We start from the raw sequence: 18853 nt of genomic DNA, 5'->3' as shown, positions 1-18853 counted from the left end.
AGTCCTTGCTTACTAACGTGACGGCACAGGACTGTTTACATGTCAGCATTTCCTAGTACATTTTAAAATAGGCTTCTTTAAATGAATGTAAACCAGGTTTGAAACCACTTTTCCTGAGCTCTCTGCATAAGCTAAAGTGAGATTCAGTTGTAAAATAAGAGGAAGAGGACAGTAAGAGAACCAAAATCTACTTTCTGAAGGTACCACCAAGAACATGGCTTTGGGGTTTTGTTTTTTGCTTATGTTATCACCCAATAGCAGTGTTAAGAATGCTCCAGAATGAAAAGAGAAAAAACAACTTCCTCCTCTGCTACCCCCTCAGCATTCAGCACACTGTTCCTCCCTCATGATTGCTGCTGCTGCTGCTGCTAAGTCGCTTCAGTCGTGTCCGACTCTGTGTGACCCCATAGACGGCAGCCCATCAGGCTCCCCCGTCCCTGGGATTCTCCAGGCAAGAACACTGGAGTGGGTTGCCATTTCCTTCTCCAATGCATGAAAGTGAAAAGTGAAAGTGAAGTTGCTCAGTCGTGTCCGACTCTTAGCGACCCCACAGACGGCAGCCCACCAGGCTCCTCCGTCCATGGGATTTTCCAGGCAAGAGTACTGGAGTGGGGTGCTGTTGCCTTCTCCGCCCTCATGATTACATGATTACAATAAAATGTAGTCAGTCCTTTGATTACAAAAGAATCAACTATTAGGGTCTACCTAAATGAGCTATCAGAAATATCTGTTTATGATCTACCTCAAGTTCGTTTTTTTTTTTTTTTAAATTACAGTATAGCCTAAGAATCAAGGTTCCCTTTTTTCCATCTAGATACACAACAGTTCTAGCATGACTTGTTGAAAAGCCAGCCTATTCTCCATTGAATTAGTTTGTCTCTCTGGTGGAAGTCTATGGACCACTGATCTGTGGTCTGTTTCTAGATTCTCTGGGCTTCCCTGGTGGCTCAGATGGTAAAGAATCTGCCTGCAATGCAGGGTTCAATCCCTGGGTTGAGAAGATTGCCTGGAGAAGGGAATGACAGCCCACTCTAGTATTCTTGCCTGGAGAATTCCCTGGACAGAGGAGTCTGGCAGGCTACAGTCCAGGGGTTCGCAAAGAGTCAGACACTACTGAGTGACTAACAACAGTTTCTAGACTCTCTAGCCTGCCCCAGGGATCAAGTCTGTCTGCTTACAGGATGCTGCACTGTCTTGTATCTATGCCATTTCATAGTAAGTCTTTAAATTACATAGTGTAAGCCCTCCAACTATGTTCCCCCTCAATTATTTTGGCTACTCTAAGTCCTTTGCATTTCCATGTAAATTTTATAGTTTGTTGATGTTCTTAAGATTTTTTTAAATACCTTTCTGGGATTTTGATTGAGACTGTATTGAACCTTTAGGTTAACTTGGGGAGGGGAATCTCTTAATGTTAAGTCTGCTGCTGCTGCTAAGTCGTGTCCAACTCTGTGCGACCCCAGAGACGGCAGCCCACGAGGCTCCCCCATCTCTGGGATTCTCCAGGTGAGAACACTGGAGTGGGTTGCCATTTCCTTCTCCAATGCATGAAAGTGAAAAGTGAAAGTGAAGTCGCTCAGTCGTGTCTGACTCTTAGCGACCCCATGGACTGCAGCCTACCAGGCTCCTCCGTCCATGGGATTTTCCAGGCAAGAGTTCTGGAGTAGGTTGCCATAGTCTTCCAAACCTTAAACATGGTATCCATCTCCATTTTCTTGAGGGTCTATCAGAATTAAGCAAAAACATAAAATCTAGGGCATCTACCTTGTGTGTGTCAGGAAAGAAAGAACAGTTGGAAAACAATCTCTGCAAATTTACAACTTTACAGTTTCTACACGAGCTCTCCATGTGATGAGTTATATTGAAGGATAAATAAAGGCTCAGGAATGCAATTATCAAAAAAAAAAAAAAACAGCCAGATGCAGAACCAAAATACAGGTACTCTTTCTCCCTCAATTCAGGTTCTTCAGTCTTAGATACTGCACAGCTTGCTGAAAACTAGGAATCAAAGGGAGGTTTGTCAGGAGAGAGGATAACTGAGGAAGCAGTGTAAGCCGCACTACAGGACAGACACCTGCTCCTAAAGGAGCTCAGTGGGGCTTCCTTCCTCTTCCTTGTCCTCAGCCAAGCTCACAGGACAGAGGAGGAAGAGGAGGAACCACCACAAGAAATTCAGAGCCAGAAAAAACCCTTCTAGAAAGGCCCCAGCTGGAAAAGAGCCAGGAGAGGAAACGGGCAGGCATACTAGAGGAGCTCCACAGAGCACAGCCGCGGGCGCATGCATGGTCACCAGGATGCCTGGGAATTTCTAAGAAGGGAAAAGCTGAGGAGGAGGGCGGGCACTCTAATTTCCTTTTCACTCTACAGAAAAAAAAAAAATCAGTTGCCTAAGGAGCTTTAGAAGGTGGTGACAGTGAGTAAATCTACTGCGCGCTTAAGAATTCTCTCAATGTACAAAAGCACATTTGGGTTAAGTAGACAAGTCCATGCTAAAAGGTGAAGTGGAGGATTCAAGCTCAGTGTACGATAAACACAAATCACATCAAGATATGCAGTTAAGGGCTTCCTTGGTGCTTCAGTGGTTAAGAATCCACCTGTCAATGCAGGAGACACAAGTTCGATCCCTGATCTGGGAATATCCCACATGCAGCAGAGCAACCAAGCTTGTGTGCCACAACTATTGAGCCTGAGCTCTAGAGCCCATGTGCGGCAACTGCTGAAGCCTTGTGCCCTAGAGCCTGTGTCCCACCACATGTGAAGCCACTGCAATGAGAAGCCTGCGCACCACAACTACAGAGTAGCCCCGGCTCACCGTAAGTAGAGAAAAAAACCCGAGCAGCAACGAAGATCCAGCACAGCCAAATAAATAAATTAAAAAAAAAAAAAGAGACAGCTAGTTAAGTCCTTACTGGTCCCCAGTGCCTGAGGATGGTGAGTTCAGACCTCAGAATCACAGACACAGAATTTAGGGTCAATTCTGTGCAGAGTCAGGCCATTTGTTTTACTGAGTGGGTGCTTTTTATTCTCTAAATGTTTTACATTATCAGAGATTATCTACAGTAAACACATTACTTCTGAAATTAAAAAATAAATAAGATGTCTTAAATGGCTATGGAGGGAGTGTATCTACTCTGCTGCAGCTCCAAAACCAGCCACATAAATCCAGGCAACATGGATGAGCATGGCCAGGTCACGAGGTATGAAGCACTTGGCCTTGGAAGAATGAGCAGCTAATAGAGTGGTATTTGACAACACAGCAAAAACAGCTGTAAAGTAAAAGCCTTTCAGGCTTTACCATGTTACTTTCCTCCAACCCATCTCTAGGTTTTATGATATCTAAAATGAAAGGATTAGCCTCAAAGTTGTTACCAGGAATGCAAGAATAAGAAAGGGAGACAGAGGTGACATGAAAGTAAAGTCTAAGACCATTTATCACCCAGCTTTTATATTTCACACTGCCCTGCAATTTTACAAGTGGCAATTCTCACAGCCTGCCTATGTGTTCATGTTTCCAAATTCCATCTCCAAACGTGGATGCAGAGCCATTGATTACGCCCCTCTGTCTCATCCTCCAGCTAAGCCAGAAGCCAAGCAACAGAAGACACAACAAGAGTTTTTGTGGATCAATAGAGTTGTGATAGGGGCTTCCCAGATGGCGCTAGTGGGAAAGAACCTACCTGCCAGTGCAGGAGATGTGAGACGTGGGTTTGATCCCTGAGTCGGGAAGATCCCCGGGAGGAGCGCATGGCCGCCGACTCCAGTACTCTTGCCTGGAGAATCCCACGGACAGAGGAGCCTGGCGGGGCTACAGTCCACGGGTCACAAAGCGTAGGACACAACTGAAAGAACGTAGCGCTCGTGCTTGCAGAGCTGTGATAACAAACTGTTGAGTCCAGAGTGCAGTGAATTCCTTTCCGAAATTCATCATTTCAGGAGAGCCCAGCCATCACCGGCCCAGTGCTCCTTCCTGGCAACAAATCTGACAGCCTGAGCCTGGAATGACTCGTCCAAGGTCAGGCACCAGTGGGCAGCACAGGCTTGCCACCCTGGCTGACCCCCTTACCGACTGCTTTTCCCGTTATGTCACAAAGACAACCTTCCTCAGAAACATCAAAGCCTAAAAATCTCAATTTATATCCCCTGAAGGGGAAGCTGGCAATCCAAGCATTTGTTTTTGGCAACTCTGTGTTCTATAATGGCACTTAAGAAAAGCTGTCAAAGTTAGAAAATTCAAGCTACAAGGTCTTTTCCAAGAAAAACAGGGCTTGTTTTAAAAAAAAAGAAAAAGAAAAAGAAGAAGGAAGTAAACAGCCTTGTAAAGGAAAACAGATCCCAAATTCTGTAAAGCTTCATGCAGCTGAGGAAAGCTGTGGTGATTATCTCCCATTCAATGCAGTAGACTGTCCCATTCTTTTATTTAATATTTATTTACTCACTTATTTATTTACATGTGTCGGGTCTTAGTTGCAGCATAGTAGCATGTGGGATCTTAGTTCCCGGATCGGGGATCAAACCCATGTCCCCTGCATTGCAAGGCAGATTCTTAACCAGGGGATCACCAGGGGAAGAAGACTGTTCCATTCTCGAAGGTGGAGCCGTCTCTCACTGGGCCCATCAGAAGCCTAGGACTAAGAGGGCAAGGCAGACCACAAAGCCATGCCATATGCCAAGCTGTCTGCATCCCACACACCCTACTCTGTCCTAACCATGCTTCAGTGCTTTTCAGCCAGTGTCGTAGTACCTGACCCTCTATGGACATGATATCCATTTATTAGTTATCTACCTTGGAAATCAACCTCTCCAAAATCAGCTGTCAGAGTCATGAGATCCTTCCAATTACATCTTTAAAAACTAACTACGGAGCAATCAGAGTCTTCATTAGATACAGCATAAAATCATTTACCACCCTAAAATCCTGCTAGTAAAACTAGGTGCAATCAAAGAAAAGACAACCACTTCTACAGGTCAACCCACATCAATGGGGATGAATCCTGCTCACTGTGCCTCTTCCTTCCCAAGGATAATGTACAGTCACTTCTGTGACTTAGATATTCTGCACCACCGCAGATGGCTTTACAATGCAGAGAGTGGCTGAATCATGAAAAGCTCTAATCAAGAATTAAGGTTTAATAAAGTAGATACAGTGTATGTATATACATACATATACATACAGTGGAATATTACTCAGCCATAAAATATTGTATATGAACAATGCGGCTTCCCAGGTGGCACAGTGCTGAAGAATCTACCTGCCAATGAAGGAGAGTTAAGAGACTTGAGTTCGATCCCTGAGTTGGGAAGATCCCCTGGAGTAGAAAATGGCAACCTGCTCCTGTATTCTTGCTTGGAAAATTCCATGGACAGAGGAGCCTGGCAAGCTACAGTCCATGGAGTTGCAAAGACATAACTGAGCAAGCACTCATGCAAGCATATGGACACACATATATGGGAAAAATCGGTAATAGACTATCTTATTTACAAAGCAGAAATAGAGACACAGATGTAGAGAACAAACATACAGATACCCAGGGTAAAAGGGAGGATGGGGTGAATGGGGAGATTGAGACTGACATATATACACCATTGAGTCTATGTATAAAATAGATAACTAATGAGAACCTACCTTACAGCACAGGGAACTCTACTTAGTGCTCTGTGGAGACCTAAATGGAGAATTCACTTTGCTACACAGTAGAAACTAATAACATTATAAGTAACTATACTCCAATAAAAATTAATTTAAAAATTAAAAAAAAAAAAGAATAAAGGTTTTCCCAGGGCAGTCCAAGTACAAGCTTCATTTTGAGAAGAATCCATCAAAATCTCAGGGTGTTGTATGGTAGAAACCAATATGACATTGTAAAGCAATTATCCTACAATTTAAAAAAATTTTAATTAGAAAAGGCAAATGTACAGAGTACGAGAAATGGGTGAAGAAGACCAAAAAATACACACTTTCAGTTATAAAATAAGTTAAGTTCTAGGGATATAATGTACAGCATTGTGACTACAGTTAATAATACTATATTGCATATTTGAAAGTTGCTAAAAGGTAGATCTTAAAAGTTCTCATCACAAGAAAGAAAAAAAAAATCTAACTATATAAAGTGATGGATGTTAACTAAACTTACTGTGATGATTATCTCACAGTGTATACAAATACTGAAATCATTATGTTGCATACCTGAAACTAACATGTTGTATATCAATTATACCTCAAAGGAAAAAAAAAATGGAAAAAAAAAACCCACCTCAGGTTGGTATCCAAGCAACCCCACGGAAGGGTGACCCCCTTCAGCACAAGCCTAGCAAGGACGGAACTGACGGAAGTTCTCAATGGCCAGTCATGAATGTCCACCCCAGCCTTCCCCATGGCCTCCGCCAAAGGCTTGTTTGATAAATGCAAGCCGAGAGACACATGTGACCGGCTCAGGAGGAAGGGGAACAAAGGGGACTTTGTATAGTCCTGAGTATGCCATCCGATGGCCCAACCCACGTCCTTCAGCCAAATGGAAGCCAGGAGTACAGACAAATCTTTTCTTAAACAATGCATGGAGGGAAGCTTACCTGGCCCAGTCTCTCTCAGCCTTTTGAAAAAAGTCTGCTCACTGGGATGGTCTCTACCATGCCCATGGCACACTGAACCTTTATTTAAGCAGAATATATCTACACTTCCAAATGTACACAAAATGCCTTTCTCAGTGGCACTATTAGTGAGGAACAGAAGTGCTTTGCCAAGAATGCAAGCCCCCTCAGGTTCCCAAATTCTCAAGATCAGGTTCAGAAAAGATGGCTTGTGAGAACTGTCTTGAAACAATGATATCTTTCTTCTGCATCTTTAACTGCTCAAGAAGACTATGCATGTTAAATAGCAGGACAAAGTTACTCAATTGAAGCAAAAATTCCTTTCCCAGTAGTGCTCCCTCAAGAAGGAATGTTACATTATGTTCAACTCCAAGTAAGAACTGGTAGAGCTTTGGATGGCCACAGCAGAAATTCCAGGTCTTTCTCAGCCATTTCTAAGGATGTTTTGTTAAACATAATCTTTCTCCCCTTACCTTGTTTTAGGTTTGCCTTCTGTGAGCCTGGCTGTGTTTTGGCACCATGAATACAAAGGCAAGTCAGGGACTTCCCCTGTGGTCCAGTGGTTAAGACTCTGCACTCCCAGTGCAGGCGGTCTAGGTTCAATCCCTGGTCAGGGAACTAGATCCCACGTGCTACAGACCCTGCATTTCACAACAAAGATCTAATGTGGTCAAATAAATTTGAAACAGCAACAACAAAAAGGCAAGTCAGACTGCCCTTGCCCAACTGAATCCCCATTTAATCCACAACAAAGGTGCCCTCTTGTTTTATGACACAGAGGCCAGCCACAATGCACCTCCCTGTATAATGAGCAAACGAGAGACAATGAATATTTGGTTCCCCAGTGAGGTCTATGGCACCGTCTTGGCCAGGAAGTCCTACTACACACACTTTAAACATGAAAAAAAAAAAAAAAAACAACCCACCAATGGTTACCACCCATTGGGACATTCATTCTTCTAACTTTCACCAAAATTGCAATTTTGAAACAATGTGAGGAAAGAATGTTGAAGGAATGACAAATTTTAGCAAACTAAACTTTTCAACCACCTTTCTCTCAATTTCAAAATATGTTTGCTTAAAAGAAGCCTGGTTTCAAGTCATATCCAGGCCATTTCTCTATTCAAGTTTTTAAGTAAAAATAATGTCTGAGAGCAGAAAGATTAGACTGCAAATACAAATGCAGGCCCAGGGGGGAAAAACTGTCAAGTTATTCCTAGAATCTTCCATGAAGTTAGCATGGCATGTCTGTAATTCTGTCTTAATAGGTACTAGAGCAAAGATCCAATCTTCTTTCACTGGTCATATCATCATCAATGACTTAAGACTCCACTATATTCCATCAATACATTTCTTTTGTTTAACAGTAACCTTTAAACAGCTCTCAGAGCCTATTAACTCCTTGAATGGTTTTGCCAAATTTCTCTTAACAATTTTTCATCTCTTCCACCAACTTCTCCCTACTCTTCCTAAAAGGTAATGCTCAGTAATGAATATTTATCCATAAAAAGAACTGAACTTTAGGGGGAAAAAATCTCCTAGAAAGGATAAGTTCTGTGGAAAAGATTTCACCAGGTGTTGGGGGTCATTTGACATCAGGATGCACCTTGTACTCCTGTGAAGTATACTCAGACAGAGGTCAGGCTTGTGGCCATCTCGGCTCTCCAGGATACAGCCACCAACCCAGAAGCATATTTAAAAAAGAAAAAAAATCTCTTCAGGGAGATGAAGGCATTGTCCAATAGCTTATCACACTTTGTTTCTTTTTAAAAAATATTTTCTTGGCTGCGCTGGATCTTAGTTGCAGCACACGGGATCTTCGATCTTCACTGTGGCATGAGATCTTTAGTTACGGCCTGAGAACTCTTAGTTGCAGCATGAGGGATCTAGTTCCCCCATTAGGGATCAAACCCAGATCCTCTGCCTTACTGCATTAGAAGTACAGAGTCTGAGCCACTGGGCTACCAGCGAAGTACCCCCAACACTTGAAAGCAAGTCTCTCTTACCTGAACTCAAAATTGTTGACCACTGTGTATGTTTAACTCCAACAAACTTGCCAAGCGGCCCTTCTGCCAGAGAGTAAGTAGCCACTAGTCAAGAAAGGACAGGCACAGTGACCGTGGGGGGACTGACCGCTAACCTGGAGGGAGCTTGAAAGACTCAAAAGACTCAGCACTAAAACTGCACCAAAAAAAGGTGTGAGGACCTACTTTGTGGGATTCTACAGTTCTCCTCAAATCACTCACTCGTGCACCACAGGAGTTATGAAATGACAACAATTCTGAATTATCAGGAAACATGTTGTTGTAGCACATGCTTGAAACAAAAAAGCAGAAGAACTATTTAGACAGATTTCCAAAGGGTTTTAACTGAATTAAGTTCAAGAGCTTTCAAGGGTAAGAACCTATTCTCTGAATGAAAAGTTCACACAATGTGAAATACACCTCATCCCACAATGAAGCTGGATAAAAGAAGGGTAGAGACAGCGTTCTGTTTTCACATTCAATAGTTAACCCTTCATAGCAACTTCACTACACTGTATGATTGCTTCGTATCATCCCAGCTCCTTGCAAAGCCAAAGGCCTTCCTGTCACCTCACCCATGCAGGGTTTGTGCACAAGCTTGTAAGAAATTTCAAGTAGTTACCGAAGGTATAAAAAATAAATAGCCTATCAGCCTTTTAATGACCTCAAAGACAGAGTCTTTTTAACATAATCTCATAGGCCAGTGGATGATGCTAGGGGCTGCTCCACTGTGCCAAAAAAATGCAAACACAACCATAAACCTACATGAGAGATATTAAGAAAAGCAAGTTCAGGTTAGATAGAAGAGCCAAAGCATTTACTTTAAAATCTAATTCTGACTTACATTTATAAGAGGTATACAATTCTAGACTGAATTTCTCAATTAAGACACAAAGCTGGGGATGTTCTTAGTTTTCATACAGCAAATTAAAAGCCATCAGGACTTGGGCATCAGTAAAGAAGGACCAGGTGATGTAGAATACAGAGAAGAACCCACAGCCCATTACCAAAAGAAGAAATTATATGGATACTGGAATGCAGTTCTTTTTTCTTTTTATTTTCAACATTAATATGCCTTCTCAACTTAGCTTATGGTTATATTAAGCTGACTATGGGGTCTCTGGCATAAAACCATTCTCAGGAAGAAAAAAAAAATCATCCTGTGATAAGGTTTTTGAGTGACCTGTGGCTACTTGAGTTCTGGGTGGCTGCAACTTAAGGACAGAACTTCGTGAAATCATTTCAAAGTCATCAACCCAAAGATAAGGCTAGACCTAGACACAAGCTTCTTCCCATCTAAGGATGCAGGAGCCATTGATTCATAGGAGGGCACTTCCAGAAGGAGCTGAGAAAAATACTAATAGGCTGTGAGTGACTCACAGTCATTCTAAACAGCCCTCCTAACAACCCAATTAAAGATCCAGCCATTTAGCCTAATTTTTTTCACCTCCATAGGTTTAATCTTCTTAGAATCAAGTACTACGATCTCCAATAGAAAACAAAGTAACCCTCACTTGTGATGCCCAGATATGTTGGGGAGGAAGTAAGAGAAAAAAACACAAGTGCAGAGATACCATCCACAGACAGAAGAAATACCAGAACTCCTCTGTGCTCAATAAACACTCATTCATTTATTCCCCCAAAGAACTTTTACTGAATCCCAGGTATGCCCTCGACACAGGGGATGCGGCTAGGAATAAAACCAGTACCTCATTTTTGAAAACCAAAATTTCAACACACTGAGGAAGTGCGGGAACAGTCCAACACTAGAGAAAAAATCATAGCCCAGAGGAGGAGCAAATCACCTCCATGTGAGAGAAGGAGACAGAGTCAGAGGTTGCTTCACATCATGGGGAACACAGGCAGAAATAATGAAAATAGAGCACAGAGAATCCTCCTTATTTGGCTACAGAACATTGTTCATTTTACAAGTATAATTAAATGAAACATTAATGAGTATGTGTGTACTCAACAATAACAGGCAAAACAACTAGACATTAGTCACAATCCATAGAGGTGATTCACATAATTAAAAAAAATTAGACCTATGCAAATCACAGCCCCATCCTTAGGAGGAAAGGCATTAGTAGACTAAATACACAAATGTATAGAATCAATATTCCATTGCCAGGGAACAATCAAGCAGCGATCACACACAACCACATGGGAGCAGAGCTTCTCAAACCTTAATGTGCACACACACAAGCTGGAAGCTGGGGTGGAGCCTGACAGTCTGCATTTCTAATAAGCTCCCAGGTGATGCAGACAGGGCTGGGCCCGTGGCCCACTCTGAGTGATGCTCAGTTCTGACTGAGCATCCTAGACATCTACATAGGGGGCTCATAAACGAGACAAATTCCAGTCCTCATCTGAAACCTAATGAGCAAGAATCTTAGGAGATGAGGTTCCCTGTCATTTCTCTCTAAACTATAAGGTGGTTCTCAAGTGCAGCCAGACTTGGGAAATCAGTCACATAGACTTTTTGTATACCGCACCCCAAGAAACAGGTCAGTTCTTTTCTGTACATAGAAAATGCCAGCAGCTGTAGAAGACATCCATGGAGATAATGAGTCAGAAAGAGGAAGCCCAGCTAACCTGACCAGGCTGATCAACTTGACCATCGTGATGCCTAGAATCACAGCCTCCACAGGCTGACACCTGTCGTAGAATCTATCTTGACTCTTTTCATCCACTATAACTATAACCAAACTATAACCAAAGCTAGTGCTTAGATCATTATCTCTTTAGCTTCATAAAACACACCAAAGAGGAAAAGGACTTTTTCTTTGTTTTTGCCTAAAAATTATAGATAAGGGGTCATCCATGATGAAAGACTGGAAAGAAACCAAAAGACAAACATGCAATTAACCAGCCCAATGCCTCCAGGCTCCAGTCTTGAAAGGGCTCTTCAGCCACACACACCCTCACTACAAAGTGCAATTCTTTTAATAAAAGGGACTGAGTGGAATGTAGTCTTTCAAGGCTTTCATGCACAAAATCGCTTCTAGAAAAAAGGAAAAGTAATCGTTTACCATCTCCAGTGGAATAGGTGATAGACCCGGGTCCATCTGAAACACCAGCATTTCATGTTTCTCTATGTCCACTTTACATCTAAGGAGACATTTCTGTTCTATGTATTCAGCCTCTTGCTCCCAATTTCTATCCATCTCATTAAAAGTTGTAAGCTATAATCCCCTTCTCACCCCTGCTTACCCTGGCAGAGGGCAGGAAAATTGGAAAATCTTCAACTAGGATGAAGATGTTCATAGCAGTACTAGTCACAGTAGCTGAGACATACAAGCAACCTAAAAGTCCATCACCATATAACTGGATAAAGAAGATATGGTACATACGAACAATGGAATATACCTCAGCCGTGAAAAAGAATGCCATCTGAAATAATGCCATCTGCAGCAACATGGATTATTATGCAGCAACTACAGATTATTATGCCAAGTGAAGTAAGTCATAACAGAGAAAGATAAAAACCATATGAGATCACTTCAACGTGGAATCTAAAATACGACACAAATGAACTTAAGTACAAAACAGAACGAGATTCACAAACAGAGAACAGGCTTCTGGCTGCTCAGTGGGGGAGGAATGGATTGGAAGCTTCAGACTGGCAGATGCAAACACTTTCTATGGGATGAACGAACAACAAGGTTGTGCTGTATAGCATAGAGAACTACACTGACTATCCTGTGCTAAATCGTAATGGAAAGGAACCTGAAAAATAATCTATATATGCATTTTTTAAAGATGTGGTGTATATACACAATGGAATACTACTCAGTCATAAAAAGAAATTTCTCCATATGCAACAACATGGACGGACTTGTAGGGTATTATGCTAATGAAATAAGTCAGGCAGAAAAAGTATTTATAATATCACTTATATGTGGAATCTAAAAACCATAACAAACTAGAGAATAAAAAAACCCTAGTAGATTCACAGACATAGAGACAAACTAGTAGTTACCAGTAGGGGGTGTGGGGGGTACAAGACAGAGGTAGGGAGAAAAAAAGATTATTATGGGATTATATGAACTCATGTATGTGAAACTTTTGAAAACTGTAAAGCACTATAGAATTTAAAGAACTCTTCATCCAATTTTTTTTTTTAAGTGTTGTCAGTTCAGTCTCTCAGTCATGTCTGACTCTTTGCGACCCTCTGGACTGCAGCACACCAGGCCTCCCTGTCCATCACCAACTCCTGGAGTTTACTCAAACTCATGTCCATTGAGTTGGTGATGCCATCCAACCATCTCATCCTCTGCGATCCCCTTCTCCTCCCGCCTTCAATCTTTCCCAGCATCAGGGTCTTTCAAATGAGTCAGTTCTTCGCGTCAGGTAGCCAAAGTATTGGAGTTTCAGCTTCAACATCAGTCCTTTCAATGAATATTCAGGACTGATTTCCTTTAGGATGGACTGGTTGGATCTCCTTGCTGTCCAAGGGACTCTCAAGAGTCTTCTCCAACACCACAGTTCAAAAGCATCAATTCTTTAGCCCTCAGCTTTCTTTATAGTCCAACTCTCACATCCATACATGACTACTGGGAAAACCATAGCTTTGATTAGATGGACCTTTGTTGGCAAAGTAATGTCTCTGCTTTTTAATATGCTATCTCAGTGGGGTTCCCTGGTGACTCAGACGGTAAAGCGTCTGTCTGCAGTGCGGGAGACCCAGGTTGGATCCCTGGGTCGGGAAGACCCCCTGGAGAAGGAAGTGGCAACCCACTCCAGTACTCTTGCCTGGAAAATCCCATGGACGGAGGAGCCTAGTAGGCTACAGCCCATGGGGTCGAAAAGAGTTGGACATGACTGAGCGACTTCACTTTCACTAGGTATTGTAGTCAGGGTCAATAAGCAAGGCCATGTCCTCCTCCTCTCTATTTAATGCTCTGGGGAGAAAGATCCAAAGCTCCCTCAACTATACATGGATCACATCACTCAAATGAGAAAAAGGGGGATGGGGGAGCAGCAGCTTGCAATTCCTACCACGTGCCACACACAGCATGTTCATCTTTCTATCTTGAGTCCTAGGAAGGTAACTGTATAAAGAAATGAATGACTGGATAAATAACTGGAAATAACAGGATGAACAACATCCTGTCCTCCAGGACTTCCATTTTCTAGCTGGAAGACCAGACAGCACAGTGTAACTGCAAGTGCAGTGAAGGAGGTTCAGGCTCAGTGGCAGCTAGGAGGCGATGAGGCCTGCGTCAGGACTCAGGTCTTCCCATTCCATGTCACTTGCTCTGCTTTAGCCCATGTTGCGTTCTTGGAAACAGATGTCAAAAGCCTTAGAGGAACAGAGAGGGAGGAGGGCTCAGCTGGGAGTGGAGTGGCTGGGGAAGGCGGCAGGATGGGGTGGCATGTGACGCAGGCTCAGGCGAGGAACCAAACTGCCTGGCTGTCAGGGGCCCATCACTTGCACAGCTGTCTTGCAGCAAATCTGCTGGGAATCGACTACCATTTACTAGTTCAATAAGCATGGAGGGGGGATGGGGAGTGGAGGTGAGATGGGGGAGGAGACAGGGCAATGTCTTTTCAAATGTATGTATTTTTTCCTCTTTTAAAAAAAAAAATTTTTTTTTATCCTTATCTGCTAGGACTAGGAAGGAAAGGACAAAAGCCTAGGATAGGAAAGAAATCAAGATGTTTTTCCCCTCCAACCAAAAAAATACACCGTGGGGACAGTCAGAGGTTCCTGACAATTTATCCCATCTGTGGAAGCATGACTCTCAAAATGGAGAATCACCCAGAAAATCTCCTATGGGGCCTGAACCTCTGCCATGTAATGATTTTTCCTTCTTAAGGGAATAAAGGTTAACAGAGTGCAACCTTTTTTCTAAATAAGGTCGCACAGTCCTTTTCGCAATCAGATACCTGCTCTGAGAATTAACACATCCAAATCCCCTGCTTGAATGGACATCTCCCTAATCTACTTCTGGAGAGGCGCATGCTTTTGTTTAAAACCCCCAAGACCCTGCCAGCTGAGGTCCAGCCATAAGCAGAGACTGTAATTTAATTTTGCCAAGAGCTCAGGACCTCAGTCCTAGGGAGAATCAGCCCTTAGTAAAGGCTCCAGGGCCGAGGCACACCCCCCTCCCCGGCCATGCCCACCCCAACTATGAGGGAACACACAGACCCAGGGGGTCTCAGGGCCCTTGGGATAATTGAAGATGCTAACTACAAACACTGAGGATCAAAATGCATGTGACACCTATTGGCCGGTCTGCTGTCCCTTGGCCTCCTACCATTTGTCTTCCTGGAAATAAAGGAATCCCAGTATTACCCTGACAGAGGGCAGCTGCACACCTAATTCAGGCAGATCTAAATGCCACCTTCCTCACCAGGATCCTCCCTTCTAGCAGACAAGCAGGCTCAGTGCTGTTTACTTAGACGTTTGATTTAGCCACTCTGTGATGGGCCTTATAATGTGGGAGAGTAAAGGGGTGATGCTGGGTAGATATGGGAGAACTTTTGGTAAGGCAAGCTTAGAACAGATTCACTCCAGACAATAATATGCTCAAATTCAACCTATACTTGTAAAAAAAAAAAAAGCCAAGGGTAGATGGGAAGACAGTTACTTATTGTACAAGTATTATGAGCCAGACATGGGGATGGAGGCTTTACCTGCATTATCTTGCTTAGTCCCCTTCTCACAGCAACGCTACCAGGTGGATGGGTTCCCAGCATTTCACAGGTGAGGAAACTGCAATTCAGGAGCTCTCTAACTGGCCTGCACTCATGCAGCCATTAGATGGTGAGGTAACATTTGAACCCAGATCTGGGTGACCCGTGTCGGGCAGTATGGCTCTGCCCTCTGACACAATCGAAGATTCTCAGATGAAAGTTTACTGTTGAGTTACCAGTGCTGCAGCTGGCCAACAGCAGTTCAGAGATCAGACTTCCCAGATCATGGTTTACACCCATGAACTGGACCCTCCAGCTACAAACTACACACATCCTAACCCAGCGTCCCAAAGGAGGCAGAAGGGAACACAAGGCAAATGCAGACTTCTGATCCTTCTTCTACCCCAACAGGAAGGCACAAACAATCCGAGTGCTCCAATGTCACACAATGAGAAGGTGGCCAGAGCATCATCCTCGGCTAGCGCACCCTTTCCAAAGCACCACCTCAAATCACCAGAGGCTTCAAAAGTGGCCATGTTCTCTGTGATTACACAAATTCCACCAGAGGGGCACTTACCCTGGTAGTCCAGGGGTTAAGAATCTGCCTGCCAGTGTCGGGGATACGGGTTCTGTCCCTGGTCCAGGAACCAACATCCCACATGGGGTTCCTGAGGCAGATGGTCAAATGAGATACGAGAGAGGGGAACAACCCAAGGACTCTTATCAGTCTGGAGGGTTTTGAAGTCAGCACAGCATCCTGAGTCACAGAGGGGAAAAGATAAAACTGTGATACTTATCTACTCCTTTTTAAGTGGGAAAGTATATAAGATACTTCAGACATTTGCAAAAAAACACAGTAGTCTCACCTGTAATTGAAGGAAAGCTCAATCACTTAGCTAAAACTTGCTAATCCTGAATTCCTCCTTCCTGGAAGATGTTCAAAGTAAATGAACCACCACTACATTCTCAGAGGGTTTTTTGTTCTTTTTTTTTAAGATCTTTCTGATGTGGGCCATTTTAAAAGTATTAAATTTGTTACAACGTTGCTTCCGTTTTATGTTTGAGTTTTTTGGCTGTGAGGCATGTGGGATCTTAGCTTCCCAGCCAGAGATCAAACTCACATCCCCTGAACTGGAAGATGAAGTGGTAACCACTGGACCACCAGGGAAGTCCCTTCAGCGTATTACTTTTCATCTATCCTAGCTCTTCTCAAAACCTTATTCTTCACATTTTCTGGACATCTTTGTTTGCATCCATCAGCCTCACCTTCCCTTCCCACACCTTCCCCAACACCTACTCCCCATCACAACCACCACCAGATCACATTTATCCAGCATTTCTACATTAGATACAGAGGATCCTATAAAAAGAAAGTCATGCTTACTTGGCCAAAGCCCCTTCCTCATACAAAAATACCATAGGCAGAAAATCAAATGATGCTCTATCAGTGTCTTTAAAACTTAAGAACATATTAACAACTCAGAGAAGCTTTTGCTGATACCAAGATACAAGATACAAAGATACAAAACAAGGGATTAAATTATTAACATTCTTCTAGGAGAGATGGACAAATGGCAGCCCACTCCAGTATTCTTGCCTAGAAAATCCTGTGGACAAGGAAACCTGGTGGGCTGCTGTCCACAGGATTGCACAGAGTCGGACACGACAGAAGTGACTTAGCATGCATGCATGCATTGGAGAAGGAAATGGCAACCCACTCCAGTATTCTTGCCTGGAGAATTCCAGGGACAGAGGAGCCTGGTGGGCTGCCGTCTATGGGGTCGCACAGAGTCGGACACAACTGAAGTGACTTAGCAGCAGCAGCAGGAAAGATGGACTGTCTCCAAATCTAGTTGCCCTAAGGCTGTCCATAATTTTTACTCAAATTCAGGCATAAGCACAGCCTGAATATATGGCCTGGGAATATATGGCCAGGCATATTTATTTTTCCAAGCATCTGTCTCTGGGATGTAGTGAAGGTCTGCCATCACAATTCTTCTGATGACATGGACAAATGTGCTCTAAGTCATGCAGTGATAACCCCACAAATAAGTTAAGGCACTACAACTGCCTGGAACAAATCAAAACACTATTTAAGAAAAAAATGAATTCATAAATCAGTTTAATCTTTATAACAGTTCCTTTTTGAAAAGGGCAACATCCTTGAGGTCAGGGGTTGTGTCATATTCCTTTAAATGTTCCCCCTCTCCAATATTTAGCAGGATACTGGGTAGAATAGTCAAGACGTACTGTTACTCATGAGTATTTTTGAAACCTCTATGCAGGTCAGGAAGCAACAGTTAGAACCGGACATGGAACAACACACTGGTTCCAAATAAGAAAAGGAGTACGTCAAGGCTGTATATTGTCACCCTGCTTATTTAACTTATATGCAGAGCACATCATGAGAAGCACTGGGCTGGAGGAAGCACAAGCTGGAATCAAGATTGCTGGGAGAAATATCAATAACCTCAGATATGCAGATGACACCACCCTTACGGCAGAAAGTGACGAGGAACTAAAGAGCCTCTTGATGAAAGTGAAAGAGGAGAGTGAAAAAGTTGGCTTAAAGCTCAACATTCAGAAAACTAAAATCATGGCATCTGGTCCCATCACTTCATGGGAAACAGATGGGGAAACAGTGGAAACAGTGTCAGACTATTTTTTTGGCTCCAAAATCACTGCAGATGGTGAGTACAGCCATGAAATTAAAAGACGCTTACTCCTTGGAAGGAAGGTTATGACCAACCTAGACGGCATGTTAAAAAGCAGAGACATTACTTTGTCAACAAAGGTCCATCTAGTCAAGGCTATGGTTTTTCCAGTAGTCACGTACGGATATGAGAGTTGGACTATAAAGAAAGCTGAGCACAGAAGAATTGATGCTTGTGAACTGTGGTGTTGGGGAAGACTCTTGAGAGTCCCTTGGACTGCAAGGAGATCCAACCAGTCCATCCTAAAGGAGATCAGTCCTGGGAGTTCATTGGAAGGATTGATGTTGAAGCTGAAACTCCAATATTTTGGCCACCTGATGTGAAGAGTTGACTCATTTGAAAAGACCCTGATGTTAGGAAAGATTGAAGGCAGGAGGAGAAGGGGACAACAGAGGATGAGATGGCTGGATGGCATCACTGACTCGATGGACATGAGTCTGAGTGAACTCTGGGAGTTGGTGATGGACAGGGAGGCCTGGTGTGCTGTGGTTCATGGGGTCGCAAAGAGTTGGACGCGACTGAATTGACTGACTGACTATATTTCACTTTTAAAAGTACTTTCCCCCCTGTTTTTTTATCTTATTTTGTATCTTATTTTACTGACCCTAGACTGCATGTTGCTATGTTGTTTGCTTCTTAATAAAAAGTGGGATCAACAGCTCTAGGGGTCAGCAAGGTCAAATATTCAACAGGAAACAGCGCATAAAGTGGAAGAAGTTTGAAGCAGAATAAGCGTTAATCAAAGTAATATTGCCAAGGACTTCCCCGATGGTCCAGTGGTTAAGAATCCTTCTTCCAATGCAGGGGAGACAGGTTTGATCCCTGGTCGGGCAACTAAGATCCCATGTGCTACAACTAAGACCCAATGCAACCAAGTAAGTTTTTTTT

General features: G+C 43.1%; 1 protein-coding gene across 11 annotated transcripts in view; it reads right to left on the bottom strand.

The window, feature by feature from the left end:
• TLN2 (talin 2) overlaps positions 1 to 18853 on the bottom strand; it is a 497178-nt gene that overhangs the window by 377492 nt on the left and 100833 nt on the right. The window contains exon 1 of one of the 11 annotated variants that reach the window (XM_070378016.1): positions 7059 to 7077. The exons of the other annotated variants lie outside the window; for them this stretch is intronic. The gene's annotated coding sequence lies outside the window, so the exon portion shown is untranslated. Of the gene's footprint in view, positions 1 to 7058; positions 7078 to 18853 lie in introns of those variants that run through there. 11 annotated transcript variants of the gene reach the window in all.

This window comes from Bos mutus, chromosome 10 (genome assembly GCF_027580195.1).
Source record: "Bos mutus isolate GX-2022 chromosome 10, NWIPB_WYAK_1.1, whole genome shotgun sequence".
Taxonomy (NCBI): Eukaryota; Metazoa; Chordata; class Mammalia; order Artiodactyla; family Bovidae; genus Bos; species Bos mutus.
This window is presented reverse-complemented; position numbering and strand designations above follow the sequence as displayed.